Source organism: Colobus angolensis, unplaced genomic scaffold (assembly GCF_000951035.1).
Source record: "Colobus angolensis palliatus isolate OR3802 unplaced genomic scaffold, Cang.pa_1.0 Scaffold361, whole genome shotgun sequence".
In the NCBI taxonomy this organism is placed as follows: Eukaryota; Metazoa; Chordata; class Mammalia; order Primates; family Cercopithecidae; genus Colobus; species Colobus angolensis.
Window position 1 is genome coordinate 360,235 of NW_012116944.1, and position 7,807 is coordinate 368,041.

General features: G+C 39.9%; 1 pseudogene across 1 annotated transcript; it reads right to left on the reverse strand.

Moving 5' to 3' along the window:
* Positions 1 to 2,634: 2,634 nt before the first annotated feature.
* Positions 2,635 to 4,385, reverse strand: LOC105519906 (annotated as a pseudogene). The gene has a single exon (XR_001003037.1). The product of XR_001003037.1 is annotated as a phosphoglycerate mutase 1-like (transcript).
* Between the last annotated feature and the right edge of the window lie 3,422 nt (positions 4,386 to 7,807).

Here is a 7,807-nt window from a genome sequence, read left to right on the forward strand (position 1 = left end):
CCACAGTGCAACGTATTTGCTCCTATAGTTTCCAAATTACTAATTTCCCATTAAAGTGCTTAAGCAGCCTCCCAGTACCTGTCTTTCCTGTTAATGACCTTCATTCAGGACCTACAATGTCAAGTTGAACTTGTCAACTTGAGAAAAGTAAGTAAAGCAATTATTATTATTTTGAGACAAGTTCTTACTCTGTCGCCCAGGCTGAAGTATAAATGATACAATCTCAACTCACTGCAGCCTTGAATTCCTGGGCTCAAGCAATCCTTCCACTTAAGCCTCCCAAGTACCTAGGACTACAGACACATGCCACCACACCTGGCCAATTTATGTCTTCTTTTTGTAGCGATGGAGTCTCTTTTTTCTGCCCAGGCTGGTCTCAAGCTTCTGGCCTCAAGCAATCGTCCCGCCTCAGCCTCCCAAAGTGCTGGGATTATAGATGTGATCTACAGTGCCCGGCCTGCAATTTTTGTTTTAATGTAAAGGAAAATAATTTACTTGGTAGAGGCTTGGAAAAGAGATCTTCTCTTTGTAATCAGAAGTGAGATTTACAGGGTATCCATGTACCTGACTCAGTAGTGATCAAAATTTCCTAAGAATGATTCCTACCACTTTGGCAATGGATCCCACTGACCCGTCAATCACATGTATTAACAAGTTCCAAAATCCATCATTTCCCCACCCATTCCTGCAGGAATTTTTTTTTTAGTCATATATGTATCTCAGTGAGTTTTAAAGGTTCTTGCTCTCTTACAGTTAAATGATGAGTTCTATCCCACTGAGCCAGCAGAGATCCAATTTTTTTTTTTTTTTGGCAAACATTTCTAATCTTTCTCTTTACACCAAAGTAGGCCTTCAAACATAATTAGTTTATCTCTTTCCTTCATTTCCCCATATCCAATTCATAAGCAAATGTCTGGCTTTATCTGCAAACCTACCCTGAGTATAAGCACTTCTCACCAACTCTACTGTCAAAGCATCTAGTCTAAGTTATCAATATGTTGTTTTTTTTCTATGACTGCATTTATCAGAGGACAGGAAATGTGTTATAAAAAAGAATCCAGAACATATAAGGAATTAAAACAACTCAATAGTTTAAAAAAAGCAGTAATTTTAAAATAGGCAAAAGACTTTAATAGACATTCAAAGACATACAAATAGCCAACACACATATGAAAAAATGCTAAACATCATTGATCATTAGGGAAATGCAAATCAAAAGCACAATGAGCTATCACCTTACTCCAGTTAGAATGGCTACTATGAAAAAGACAAAAGATAACAAATATTGGAAAATGTAGAAAGAGAATTGGTAAGAATGTAAATTAGTACAGCCATTATGGAAAGCAGTATGGAGGATCCTTAAAAAATTAAAAAGAGAACTACCATATAATTTAGCAATTCCACTGTTTGGTATATATCCAAAAGAAATGAAATAAGTACATTCAAGAGATATCTGCACTCCTATGTTTATCGCAGCACTATTCACAATAGCCAATATACAAAATCAGCCTAATTGTCCACCAACAGACCAACAGATAAAGAAAATGTGGTATAGATACACAACTGAATACTATTTAGCCATAAAAAAGAATGGAATCCTATCATTTGCAACAACACAGATGGACCTGGAAGACATCATGGTAAGTGAAATAAACCAGACACAGAAAGACAAATACCACATGATCTCACTCATATGTGGAATCTAAACAGCTGATGTCACAGAAATAGAGAATAGAACAGTGGTTACCAGAGACTAGGGAGAGGAAGGTGGATGGGAGAATGGAGAAAGATTGGTCAACGGGTACAAATTTATAATTAGCTATGAGGAATAGGTTGTGGTGTGCTATTATTGCACAGTAGTGTGATATATATTTTAAAATACCTAGAAGAATTTTGAATGTTACCACTACAAAGAAATGATAAATGTCTGAAGTGACAAATGTGCTCCTTACCCAATTTGATCATTACACAATGTATACATCTATAGAAACATCACATTGTACCCCATGAATATGTATAATTGTTGTGTGTCAATTAAAAATTCTAAAAAAGAAAAATAGTTTAGGATGCTTAAATGCAAAGATTACTTGCAGTTTTCAACTGAATGATCCATACAATATAAATAAACTCTTCATGGTTACATGCTTCTCAAACCAGAAGAGTTTAAAAAGAATAGCTTTTAAAAATAACAAATATGATTTTGTCCTTTTGCTACTGTGTTTTCCTTCTCATGACACTGAGGAACATTATAATGGCAACAGCAACTAAGCTGTATCAATAACGTTGTTCCTTTAAATAAATCTATGAAGACAATACAGACATTCATTAAGAACAAAATAAAACAATGAGATGAAAGGTCTGAAATAATGTTAAGTGAAAAACTTAATTGGTATTTTTATCTTCATACTGGAATGAATGCAAATGAGAGGGATCAAAAGAAATCAAAACATGAAAACCTTTTTAAAGGAAATGAGGCTGTGGGTTGATTTTTACTATTTTCCCTCACTATTGTATAGTAGGTGAGAACTAAATAAAACCAAGGGGCGGCGGGGAGCGGGAAGAATATACCTGGCTGATGTGGTTAAGAGTTTTTCTGGGAAGGTCTGAGAGCTGCAGAAATTATTATTATTATTATTTTTATTGCACATCACTCCTTTATTATACTGACCTGGAAAAAGGATTTAGTAGAGTTATGCTCAGGTGAACACTGGACCCATGTGGCAGAGCCAAGCAACTAGAACATGATTCAGAAATCAGTGAAAGATACACTTGGACAGGACCAAGGGGCATTTCACTGCCATGAAACAAGGCAGGAAGGGATTATAACACACACAGCAGGAAGCACTCCTGCCCCTCAGAGGTCAAGGAACTGATCCCATACTGGTATGAGGAATGGCTTATTTTCTGATGACCACATATGGGACTATTTCAACCGCCACAAGAAACCCCAGAAGGGTTATTGTTTTGTATTATTTATATATACTATACTTTTTAAATAAAAGTAAATGTAACACATAACTAAATTCAGGATTGATCCCAAACTTCTAGAGCCAGGTCCTCTAGGGTCAGGGAGGAAACAGTTGTCACATCACCATGCAGGTTACATTCATCTTCCACTGGAATGACTAGAGCCCCCAGGCAATGGCCTGACTGCAGAAGAGCAGAGGACTGGCTCCTGGGGACAGACAGGCTCTGTTGCTTCTCCTCATTGGTCATGGCTTAGCATGGTTCCTCCCCACAAGTCCTTAGTAAACAAAGAGCTCGCAAAAACCCAAGTTACTACCTTTAAACTCTGTTGGATAAGGGGAGCTTTTCCATAGCTTGGACTGAGAACCTATGCTCTAGAAGTGCTATTCTGACTAGATTGTACGAAGGGAGTGGGTGCAGAAGACAAAATGGCTAAAATGAAAATGGGAGCCACCGGTCCCCATCTGCAGCTACAACTCAAGAAGTCTACAGATGTGGTCAGTGTGACATGTGCAGGTGGGAGGGGCAGAGGGACAAGACTGGGCAGGGAGGGTGCTCCTGGGGACAGTATCCTCCCTGCTGGCCTTCACTTCTTGGCCTTGCCCTGGCCGGCCACAGCTTCCATGGCTTGCGCACCGTCTCTTCATCCCCCAGGAACTGCATGGGCTTGATAGGCTTCAAGTTCTTGTCCAATTCATAGACAATGGGAATACCAGTCAGCAGGTTCAGCACCGTGATAGCCTCTTCAGTGAGACCCTCTAGACGCTTGACAATGCCCCAGAGGCTGTTGCCATGGGCTGCAATCAGTACACGTTTCCCCTCCTTGATCTGGGGAACTATTTCTTCATTCCAGAAGGGCAGAGCTCTGGCAATAGTGTCCTTCAGACTCTCACAGGAGGGTAGCTGATCTTCTGTGAGATCTGCATACCTGCGATCCTTACTGATGTTGCTGTAGAAAGGGTGGTCGGGCTCCATCGGAGGTGGTGGTACATCATAGGAGCGCCTCCAGGTCTTCACCTGGGCCTCACCATACTTTGCAGCAGTTTCTGCTTTATTGAGACCGGTTAGACCCCCATAGTGCCGCTCATTGAGGCGCCAAGTCCTCACCACTGGCAGCCACATCTGATCAATGGCATCTAGCACTGTCCAGAGGGTCCGGATAGCTGTCTTCTGTACTGAGGTGAAGCAGACGTCAAACTCATAGCCAGCATCTCGCAGCACCTGCCCGCCGCCCTTCGCCTCCTCGTGGCCCCTGGCCGGCCGGGCTCAGGGCCGGGCTCAGGTCGGCGTAGTACCAGCCGCTGAAGCGGTTCTCCAGGTTCCATGCGCTCTGCGGTGCCGGATCAGCACCAGTTTGTAGGCGGCCATGGCGACGGGGTGGGGATGCGGCACCGACTGCGGTTCGCAGATTCCGGAGTCGAGCTGCAGAAATTATTTACCCTGTCCTTCTCTTTTTCTCTAAGACTCTGTGATTTTTCTCACTAGTGACAAAAGGAATAATCTCTGGTGAGAATGAAATGATGAAGGGTCTTTGAAATTCTCTACTCTCTGAACACAGTGAATGTGAATGAAAGATCTCAGGAAGAGTTTTCAAAAGGCTTATTGCTCAATCACCAGCCTTTGCGAGGAGCTGTGGATTGACTGCTGTCTGAAATAAGGTCACCAGAAACTGCCATAGCTCTCAAGGCAAGCACATGCTGATAATGACAAGCTGCTGAGACTCAAAGCCATGTTTTAGCCCCAACCCCGCCACAGACTCACCACGAAGCTCTTTGATTTCCAGACGGAGCTTTCATGAGGACACACCACACTTAACTAAACCCTTGACCTAATAGACCTATACTGAAGATGAAACCCCAAAGGTAGCCAAGGGATTTGGTATTTTAGTCATGTTCTTTCATACCTTAGTACTTTTAAGGTAAGCTGACACAGAGGTGGCCATGAAATGGTTAAATAACAAAATCCCTGACTTCTGTAGTCAGTGAGAAATATCCTAGAGAGAGTGTCATAGGGTCAAAAGCCTCTTTGCAAAAAGGAAAACATTTCAAGTCACAGATTCATTCTTTTATTTCTATTCATTCATTCATTTTCTTCAATAAACATTTAGGAAGCTCCTACTGTTTGCCAATAACTCAACAGAGCTCTGGAGAAAGAGACAAATTCAATGTGGCCTTTTGACTAGCGAGAATTCCCCCACACTTCTGATAACAGACAAGCCCTTCCTCAGCACCACAGGTTAGCCAACCACAGTATTCCATCCCTCTGGCCTCAGTCAGAACCTTTCCTCCAGGAATTTTCCTCTGGAACTATCAGGAAGGACTCCCACTTATCCCTGGAGATGCAATTTTGGAAACCTAGTACCCCTGGGGACGCCATTTTGGAAACCTATCTATCTTGGAGGAACAGTGCCTACAGGAGTGAAGCCACCACACAGATGGAAACACAGGAGGAAGGAAGGGAAACGGAGAGGAAGAAGGAGGAGTAAGAAGAAAGAAGGGGGGAGGGAAAAGAAGATAAGAAGGATACCACTCAGCATTGTTTGCTTGGATCCAGTCCTGCCACAAGCCAATACCACCACCACCCTTTTTTTAAAATCAATTTTGTGACCCTGAGGCAATAATTCTTGCCCTCCTCCTATGCATACTTTTCACTACACTGATTTTAACTACCTGAAACTGAGAACATTTAGATAAAAATCAGAGAATTTGAGATCAATTTAGTAGCACAGCAACCACACACATAAAGAACTTGCAAAAAAAAAAAAAAAAGGACGAAGCATAAATACAATACACTATCATGGTACAAAAAAGAAAGATCAACTCAGCTTAGACACTTTATAGTTCATCAGCCAGAGGTCAGCTTATTCTTGTTTTTTAAGGGACGTGGCCTATAACTACATCACAGAAAAAACAAACATGTAGGCCTCCTCTTAAGAAAGGCCTTGTGACACTGGAGGTAAGTTTGGAAGAACATCAATCTGTCAACCTGAGGAATTGGGAAAGATGCAAGTAGATAAAAACAGAACTGTGGTCCAACAGATGTGGTATATTTGGTATGGTAGATTAGATACATCCACAAATTCTTTCCTGCCCCTCCTAGTAAGAGGCATGGCCTAACTCCTCTCTCCGTAAAAATACACTGACATTTAGCGACATTTTATTAAATCTGTACCCTTTCATACCCATCCTTTTCATGTGGTGAAATGAAAAATACAGCACTTCTGCTGTCTCAGCACATTTTCAAGATATCCTAAGAAATGTCTTGAAAAATCTATAAAAACAGAAAGTAAATTAGTGGTTGCCTAGGGTTAGGGGTTAGAAATGGGAGTGATTGCAAATGGATGTGAGATTTCTGTTTGGGGTGATGGAAATGTTCTAAAATTAGGTTGTGGGAATGGTTGCACAACTCGGAGAATATACTAAAAAAACACTGAATTATATACTTTAAACAGGTAAATTCTATGACATGTGAATTACATCTCAATACAGCTATTAAAAACTTAGATGAAATGGACAAATTCCTTGAAAAACACAACTTAACAAAACTAATACAGACGGAAATAGAAAATCTGAATGAAATTAAATATCAATGAAATTGAATCCTTCATTTAAAAATCCTTCCCACAAAGTAAATTTCAAATCAAAATGGCTTCAGTGATGAATTCTGAACATTTAAGTAAAAAATAATACCAATCTTGCAGAAAACTTTTTCAGAGACTTGAAAAGAAGAGGGTATCATTTCCAACTAATTTTATAAGATCAGCATAACCTCGAAGCTTCCTTCTATTCCAAGATTACTGAGAGTTTGTAAAGAAGTATTAAATTTTATGTAAAAATTTTTCTGTATCTATTGAGATGATTATATATATATATATATATATATTTTTTTTTTTCTCCTTTATATAAAAAGGATAATATGACCAAGTGGAATTTATGCCAGGAGTGCAATCTTGGGATAAGCATAAAAAGGACAAATTGTAAAAGATTGTTAAATTATACTTCACTAAAATTAAGAATTTCTGTTCATCAAAAGATACCGTTCAGAGAAGGAAAAGACAAACTACTGACTGAGAGAAAGTATTTGCCATCATCCAGTGGTGTACCAAGGGCAAGGTAATGGGAAAGTCTGCCTTGCATGCAGACAGTAAAAGGGTTTATTGTTTGACAATGTAAAAGCAATACTAAAACTCACTGAAAGTCAATCTGCACTTGATTATTATCATGCACTGGAAATTCTAAACATTGTCATAATAAAATATTCATCTAGAAAAAAATATCTTTTATTAGTTTAAGTTCTAAATGAAAGTATGATCTACAGATCTGGAGTAATCCAAGATCTTTTCAGAGAGTCCATGGAGTCAGAATATTTTCATAACTAAAATATTGTTTTCCTTTTTCATTGTGTTGACTGTGTGCGCTGATGGTTCAAAACAATGGTGACTAAATCTACTTGTTCCTTAGCAGGAAACAAGGCAGTGGCACAGATTAGATTAGTACACAATGTATTCTTCACCACTACACACTAACAGTTAACAACAATAAGAAAAACCTAGTTTTACTTAAGAAATACATCTAATGAAGCAGTAAACATTTTATTATCATTTAACTTTTTATGGCCAGGCATGGTGGCTCATGCCTATAATCCCAGCACTTTGGGAGGCCAAGGCGGGCGGATCACCTGAGGTTGGGAGGTCAAGACCAGCCTGACCAACATGGAGAAATCCCGTCTCTACTAAAAATACAAAATTAGCTGGGCGTGGTGGCACATGCCTGTAATCCCAGCTACTAGGGAGGCTGAGGCAGGAGAATTGCTTGAACTTGGGAGGCAGAGGGTGCAGTGA